The sequence below is a fragment of the Phyllobates terribilis genome, unplaced genomic scaffold (assembly GCF_046119375.1).
Source record: "Phyllobates terribilis strain yellow unplaced genomic scaffold, ASM4611937v1 Scaffold_4252__1_contigs__length_63088, whole genome shotgun sequence".
NCBI classification, from domain to species: domain Eukaryota; kingdom Metazoa; phylum Chordata; class Amphibia; order Anura; family Dendrobatidae; genus Phyllobates; species Phyllobates terribilis.
Window position 1 is genome coordinate 50,001 of NW_027367004.1, and position 8,938 is coordinate 58,938.

Consider the following 8,938-nt stretch of genomic DNA (forward strand, 5'->3'; position numbering starts at 1 on the left):
CTGGAAGTCTGACACAAGTTGAAAAATTTTCTAAGTCCCCAAAAATTTTTTTTTTCAACTTTTTTTCAATTTTCCCCCTGTGGGATATATATTTTACCCACACTTTTGGAGCCCTCCTGGGATGCCCTCTAACATACTAGAACCTCATTTTGTGGAAGTTTTCACAAAATTGTGAAATTTTCAAAAAAGTCAGAAATTTTGCAAAAACGACTAAGTATCAAGGACTCATCGCGCGAATCGCTCTGGAACTGAAATCGGATGCGCGCACTGACACGCTCCCCTGTCTGGAAGTCTGACAAAAGTTGAAAAATTTTCTAAGTCCCCAAAAATTTTTTTTTTCAACTTTTTTTCAATTTTCCCCCTGTGGGATATATATTTTACCCACACTTTTGGAGCCCTCCTGGGATGCCCTCTAACATACTAGAACCTCATTTTGTGGAAGTTTTCACAAAATTGTGAAATTTTCAAAAAGTCAGAAATTTTGCCAAAAACGACTAAGTATCAAGGACTCATCGCGCGAATCGCTCTGGAACTGAAATCGGATGCGCGCACTGACACGCTCCCCTGTCTGGAAGTCTGACAAAAGTTGAAAAATTTTCTAAGTCCCCAAAAATTTTTTTTTTCAACTTTTTTTCAATTTTCCCCCTGTGGGATATATATTTTACCCACACTTTTGGAGCCCTCCTGGGATGCCCTCTAACATACTAGAACCTCATTTTGTGGAAGTTTTCACAAAATTGTGAAATTTTCCAAAAAGTCAGAAATTTTGCAAAAACGACTAAGTATCAAGGACTCATCGCGCGAATCGCTCTGGAACTGAAATCGGATGCGCGCACTGACACGCTCCCCTGTCTGGAAGTCTGACAAAAGTTGAAAAATTTTCTAAGTCCCCAAAAATTTTTTTTTTCAACTTTTTTTCAATTTTCCCCCTGTGGGATATATATTTTACCCACACTTTTGGAGCCCTCCTGGGATGCCCTCTAACATACTAGAACCTCATTTTGTGGAAGTTTTCACAAAATTGTGAAATTTTCAAAAAGTCAGAAATTTTGCCAAAAACGACTAAGTATCAAGGACTCATCGCGCGAATCGCTCTGGAACTGAAATCGGATGCGCGCACTGACACGCTCCCCTGTCTGGAAGTCTGACAAAAGTTGAAAAATTTTCTAAGTCCCCAAAAATTTTTTTTTTCAACTTTTTTTCAATTTTCCCCCTGTGGGATATATATTTTACCCACACTTTTGGAGCCCTCCTGGGATGCCCTCTAACATACTAGAACCTCATTTTGTGGAAGTTTTCACAAAATTGTGAAATTTTCAAAAAGTCAGAAATTTTGCCAAAAACGACTAAGTATCAAGGACTCATCGCGCGAATCGCTCTGGAACTGAAATCGGATGCGCGCACTGACACGCTCCCCTGTCTGGAAGTCTGACAAAAGTTGAAAAATTTTCTAAGTCCCCAAAAATTTTTTTTTTCAACTTTTTTTCAATTTTCCCCCTGTGGGATATATATTTTACCCACACTTTTGGAGCCCTCCTGGGATGCCCTCTAACATACTAGAACCTCATTTTGTGGAAGTTTTCACAAAATTGTGAAATTTTCCAAAAAGTCAGAAATTTTGCAAAAACGACTAAGTATCAAGGACTCATCGCGCGAATCGCTCTGGAACTGAAATCGGATGCGCGCACTGACACGCTCCCCTGTCTGGAAGTCTGACAAAAGTTGAAAAATTTTCTAAGTCCCCAAAAATTTTTTTTTTCAACTTTTTTTCAATTTTCCCCCTGTGGGATATATATTTTACCCACACTTTTGGAGCCCTCCTGGGATGCCCTCTAACATACTAGAACCTCATTTTGTGGAAGTTTTCACAAAATTGTGAAATTTTCCAAAAAGTCAGAAATTTTGCAAAAACGACTAAGTATCAAGGACTCATCGCGCGAATCGCTCTGGAACTGAAATCGGATGCGCGCACTGACACGCTCCCCTGTCTGGAAGTCTGACAAAAGTTGAAAAATTTTCTAAGTCCCCAAAAATTTTTTTTTTCAACTTTTTTTCAATTTTCCCCCTGTGGGATATATATTTTACCCACACTTTTGGAGCCCTCCTGGGATGCCCTCTAACATACTAGAACCTCATTTTGTGGAAGTTTTCACAAAATTGTGAAATTTTCCAAAAAGTCAGAAATTTTGCAAAAACGACTAAGTATCAAGGACTCATCGCGCGAATCGCTCTGGAACTGAAATCGGATGCGCGCACTGACATGCTCCCCTCTCTGGAAGTCTGACACATGTGTGAAAATTTTCTAAGTCCCCAAAAATTTTTTTTTTCAACTTTTTTTCAATTTTCCCCCTGTGGGATATATATTTTACCCACACTTTTGGAGCCCTCCTGGGATGCCCTCTAACATACTAGAACCTCATTTTGTGGAAGTTTTCACAAAATTGTGAAATTTTCAAAAAGTCAGAAATTTTGCCAAAAACGACTAAGTATCAAGGACTCATCGCGCGAATCGCTCTGGAACTGAAATCGGATGCGCGCACTGACACGCTCCCCTGTCTGGAAGTCTGACAAAAGTTGAAAAATTTTCTAAGTCCCCAAAAATTTTTTTTTTCAACTTTTTTTCAATTTTCCCCCTGTGGGATATATATTTTACCCACACTTTTGGAGCCCTCCTGGGATGCCCTCTAACATACTAGAACCTCATTTTGTGGAAGTTTTCACAAAATTGTGAAATTTTCCAAAAAGTCAGAAATTTTGCAAAAACGACTAAGTATCAAGGACTCATCGCGCGAATCGCTCTGGAACTGAAATCGGATGCGCGCACTGACATGCTCCCCTCTCTGGAAGTCTGACACATGTGTGAAAATTTTCTAAGTCCCCAAAAATTTTTTTTTTCAACTTTTTTTCAATTTTCCCCCTGTGGGATATATATTTTACCCACACTTTTGGAGCCCTCCTGGGATGCCCTCTAACATACTAGAACCTCATTTTGTGGAAGTTTTCACAAAATTGTGAAATTTTCAAAAAAGTCAGAAATTTTGCAAAAACGACTAAGTATCAAGGACTCATCGCGCGAATCGCTCTGGAACTGAAATCGGATGCGCGCACTGACATGCTCCCCTCTCTGGAAGTCTGACACATGTGTGAAAATTTTCTAAGTCCCCAAAAATTTTTTTTTTCAACTTTTTTTCAATTTTCCCCCTGTGGGATATATATTTTACCCACACTTTTGGAGCCCTCCTGGGATGCCCTCTAACATACTAGAACCTCATTTTGTGGAAGTTTTCACAAAATTGTGAAATTTTCAAAAAGTCAGAAATTTTGCCAAAAACGACTAAGTATCAAGGACTCATCGCGCGAATCGCTCTGGAACTGAAATCGGATGCGCGCACTGACACGCTCCCCTGTCTGGAAGTCTGACAAAAGTTGAAAAATTTTCTAAGTCCCCAAAAATTTTTTTTTTCAACTTTTTTTCAATTTTCCCCCTGTGGGATATATATTTTACCCACACTTTTGGAGCCCTCCTGGGATGCCCTCTAACATACTAGAACCTCATTTTGTGGAAGTTTTCACAAAATTGTGAAATTTTCCAAAAAGTCAGAAATTTTGCAAAAACGACTAAGTATCAAGGACTCATCGCGCGAATCGCTCTGGAACTGAAATCGGATGCGCGCACTGACATGCTCCCCTCTCTGGAAGTCTGACACATGTGTGAAAATTTTCTAAGTCCCCAAAAAGTTTTTTTTTCAACTTTTTTTCAATTTTCCCCCTGTGGGATATATATTTTACCCACACTTTTGGAGCCCTCCTGGGATGCCCTCTAACATACTAGAACCTCATTTTGTGGAAGTTTTCACAAAATTGTGAAATTTTCAAAAAAGTCAGAAATTTTGCAAAAACGACTAAGTATCAAGGACTCATCGCGCGAATCGCTCTGGAACTGAAATCGGATGCGCGCACTGACATGCTCCCCTCTCTGGAAGTCTGACACATGTGTGAAAATTTTCTAAGTCCCCAAAAATTTTTTTTTTCAACTTTTTTTCAATTTTCCCCCTGTGGGATATATATTTTACCCACACTTTTGGAGCCCTCCTGGGATGCCCTCTAACATACTAGAACCTCATTTTGTGGAAGTTTTCACAAAATTGTGAAATTTTCAAAAAGTCAGAAATTTTGCCAAAAACGACTAAGTATCAAGGACTCATCGCGCGAATCGCTCTGGAACTGAAATCGGATGCGCGCACTGACACGCTCCCCTGTCTGGAAGTCTGACACATGTGTGAAAATTTTCTAAGTCCCCAAAAATTTTTTTTTTCAACTTTTTTTCAATTTTCCCCCTGTGGGATATATATTTTACCCACACTTTTGGAGCCCTCCTGGGATGCCCTCTAACATACTAGAACCTCATTTTGTGGAAGTTTTCACAAAATTGTGAAATTTTCCAAAAAGTCAGAAATTTTGCAAAAACGACTAAGTATCAAGGACTCATCGCGCGAATCGCTCTGGAACTGAAATCGGATGCGCGCACTGACACGCTCCCCTGTCTGGAAGTCTGACAAAAGTTGAAAAATTTTCTAAGTCCCCAAAAATTTTTTTTTTCAACTTTTTTTCAATTTTCCCCCTGTGGGATATATATTTTACCCACACTTTTGGAGCCCTCCTGGGATGCCCTCTAACATACTAGAACCTCATTTTGTGGAAGTTTTCACAAAATTGTGAAATTTTCAAAAAGTCAGAAATTTTGCCAAAAACGACTAAGTATCAAGGACTCATCGCGCGAATCGCTCTGGAACTGAAATCGGATGCGCGCACTGACACGCTCCCCTGTCTGGAAGTCTGACACATGTGTGAAAATTTTCTAAGTCCCCAAAAATTTTTTTTTTCAACTTTTTTTCAATTTTCCCCCTGTGGGATATATATTTTACCCACACTTTTGGAGCCCTCCTGGGATGCCCTCTAACATACTAGAACCTCATTTTGTGGAAGTTTTCACAAAATTGTGAAATTTTCAAAAAGTCAGAAATTTTGCCAAAAACGACTAAGTATCAAGGACTCATCGCGCGAATCGCTCTGGAACTGAAATCGGATGCGCGCACTGACACGCTCCCCTGTCTGGAAGTCTGACAAAAGTTGAAAAATTTTCTAAGTCCCCAAAAATTTTTTTTTTCAACTTTTTTTCAATTTTCCCCCTGTGGGATATATATTTTACCCACACTTTTGGAGCCCTCCTGGGATGCCCTCTAACATACTAGAACCTCATTTTGTGGAAGTTTTCACAAAATTGTGAAATTTTCAAAAAAGTCAGAAATTTTGCAAAAACGACTAAGTATCAAGGACTCATCGCGCGAATCGCTCTGGAACTGAAATCGGATGCGCGCACTGACATGCTCCCCTCTCTGGAAGTCTGACACATGTGTGAAAATTTTCTAAGTCCCCAAAAATTTTTTTTTTCAACTTTTTTTCAATTTTCCCCCTGTGGGATATATATTTTACCCACACTTTTGGAGCCCTCCTGGGATGCCCTCTAACATACTAGAACCTCATTTTGTGGAAGTTTTCACAAAATTGTGAAATTTTCAAAAAGTCAGAAATTTTGCCAAAAACGACTAAGTATCAAGGACTCATCGCGCGAATCGCTCTGGAACTGAAATCGGATGCGCGCACTGACACGCTCCCCTGTCTGGAAGTCTGACACATGTGTGAAAATTTTCTAAGTCCCCAAAAATTTTTTTTTTCAACTTTTTTTCAATTTTCCCCCTGTGGGATATATATTTTACCCACACTTTTGGAGCCCTCCTGGGATGCCCTCTAACATACTAGAACCTCATTTTGTGGAAGTTTTCACAAAATTGTGAAATTTTCAAAAAGTCAGAAATTTTGCCAAAAACGACTAAGTATCAAGGACTCATCGCGCGAATCGCTCTGGAACTGAAATCGGATGCGCGCACTGACACGCTCCCCTGTCTGGAAGTCTGACAAAAGTTGAAAAATTTTCTAAGTCCCCAAAAATTTTTTTTTTCAACTTTTTTTCAATTTTCCCCCTGTGGGATATATATTTTACCCACACTTTTGGAGCCCTCCTGGGATGCCCTCTAACATACTAGAACCTCATTTTGTGGAAGTTTTCACAAAATTGTGAAATTTTCCAAAAAGTCAGAAATTTTGCAAAAACGACTAAGTATCAAGGACTCATCGCGCGAATCGCTCTGGAACTGAAATCGGATGCGCGCACTGACATGCTCCCCTCTCTGGAAGTCTGACACATGTGTGAAAATTTTCTAAGTCCCCAAAAATTTTTTTTTTCAACTTTTTTTCAATTTTCCCCCTGTGGGATATATATTTTACCCACACTTTTGGAGCCCTCCTGGGATGCCCTCTAACATACTAGAACCTCATTTTGTGGAAGTTTTCACAAAATTGTGAAATTTTCAAAAAAGTCAGAAATTTTGCAAAAACGACTAAGTATCAAGGACTCATCGCGCGAATCGCTCTGGAACTGAAATCGGATGCGCGCACTGACATGCTCCCCTCTCTGGAAGTCTGACACATGTGTGAAAATTTTCTAAGTCCCCAAAAATTTTTTTTTTCAACTTTTTTTCAATTTTCCCCCTGTGGGATATATATTTTACCCACACTTTTGGAGCCCTCCTGGGATGCCCTCTAACATACTAGAACCTCATTTTGTGGAAGTTTTCACAAAATTGTGAAATTTTCAAAAAGTCAGAAATTTTGCCAAAAACGACTAAGTATCAAGGACTCATCGCGCGAATCGCTCTGGAACTGAAATCGGATGCGCGCACTGACACGCTCCCCTGTCTGGAAGTCTGACACATGTGTGAAAATTTTCTAAGTCCCCAAAAATTTTTTTTTTCAACTTTTTTTCAATTTTCCCCCTGTGGGATATATATTTTACCCACACTTTTGGAGCCCTCCTGGGATGCCCTCTAACATACTAGAACCTCATTTTGTGGAAGTTTTCACAAAATTGTGAAATTTTCCAAAAAGTCAGAAATTTTGCAAAAACGACTAAGTATCAAGGACTCATCGCGCGAATCGCTCTGGAACTGAAATCGGATGCGCGCACTGACACGCTCCCCTGTCTGGAAGTCTGACAAAAGTTGAAAAATTTTCTAAGTCCCCAAAAATTTTTTTTTTCAACTTTTTTTCAATTTTCCCCCTGTGGGATATATATTTTACCCACACTTTTGGAGCCCTCCTGGGATGCCCTCTAACATACTAGAACCTCATTTTGTGGAAGTTTTCACAAAATTGTGAAATTTTCAAAAAGTCAGAAATTTTGCCAAAAACGACTAAGTATCAAGGACTCATCGCGCGAATCGCTCTGGAACTGAAATCGGATGCGCGCACTGACACGCTCCCCTGTCTGGAAGTCTGACACATGTGTGAAAATTTTCTAAGTCCCCAAAAATTTTTTTTTTCAACTTTTTTTCAATTTTCCCCCTGTGGGATATATATTTTACCCACACTTTTGGAGCCCTCCTGGGATGCCCTCTAACATACTAGAACCTCATTTTGTGGAAGTTTTCACAAAATTGTGAAATTTTCAAAAAGTCAGAAATTTTGCCAAAAACGACTAAGTATCAAGGACTCATCGCGCGAATCGCTCTGGAACTGAAATCGGATGCGCGCACTGACACGCTCCCCTGTCTGGAAGTCTGACAAAAGTTGAAAAATTTTCTAAGTCCCCAAAAATTTTTTTTTTCAACTTTTTTTCAATTTTCCCCCTGTGGGATATATATTTTACCCACACTTTTGGAGCCCTCCTGGGATGCCCTCTAACATACTAGAACCTCATTTTGTGGAAGTTTTCACAAAATTGTGAAATTTTCAAAAAAGTCAGAAATTTTGCAAAAACGACTAAGTATCAAGGACTCATCGCGCGAATCGCTCTGGAACTGAAATCGGATGCGCGCACTGACATGCTCCCCTCTCTGGAAGTCTGACACATGTGTGAAAATTTTCTAAGTCCCCAAAAATTTTTTTTTCAACTTTTTTTCAATTTTCCCCCTGTGGGATATATATTTTACCCACACTTTTGGAGCCCTCCTGGGATGCCCTCTAACATACTAGAACCTCATTTTGTGGAAGTTTTCACAAAATTGTGAAATTTTCAAAAAGTCAGAAATTTTGCCAAAAACGACTAAGTATCAAGGACTCATCGCGCGAATCGCTCTGGAACTGAAATCGGATGCGCGCACTGACACGCTCCCCTGTCTGGAAGTCTGACACATGTGTGAAAATTTTCTAAGTCCCCAAAAATTTTTTTTTTCAACTTTTTTTCAATTTTCCCCCTGTGGGATATATATTTTACCCACACTTTTGGAGCCCTCCTGGGATGCCCTCTAACATACTAGAACCTCATTTTGTGGAAGTTTTCACAAAATTGTGAAATTTTCAAAAAGTCAGAAATTTTGCCAAAAACGACTAAGTATCAAGGACTCATCGCGCGAATCGCTCTGGAACTGAAATCGGATGCGCGCACTGACACGCTCCCCTGTCTGGAAGTCTGACAAAAGTTGAAAAATTTTCTAAGTCCCCAAAAATTTTTTTTTTCAACTTTTTTTCAATTTTCCCCCTGTGGGATATATATTTTACCCACACTTTTGGAGCCCTCCTGGGATGCCCTCTAACATACTAGAACCTCATTTTGTGGAAGTTTTCACAAAATTGTGAAATTTTCAAAAAAGTCAGAAATTTTGCAAAAACGACTAAGTATCAAGGACTCATCGCGCGAATCGCTCTGGAACTGAAATCGGATGCGCGCACTGACATGCTCCCCTCTCTGGAAGTCTGACACATGTGTGAAAATTTTCTAAGTCCCCAAAAATTTTTTTTTTCAACTTTTTTTCAATTTTCCCCCTGTGGGATATATATTTTACCCACACTTTTGGAGCCCTCCTGGGATGCCCTCTAACAT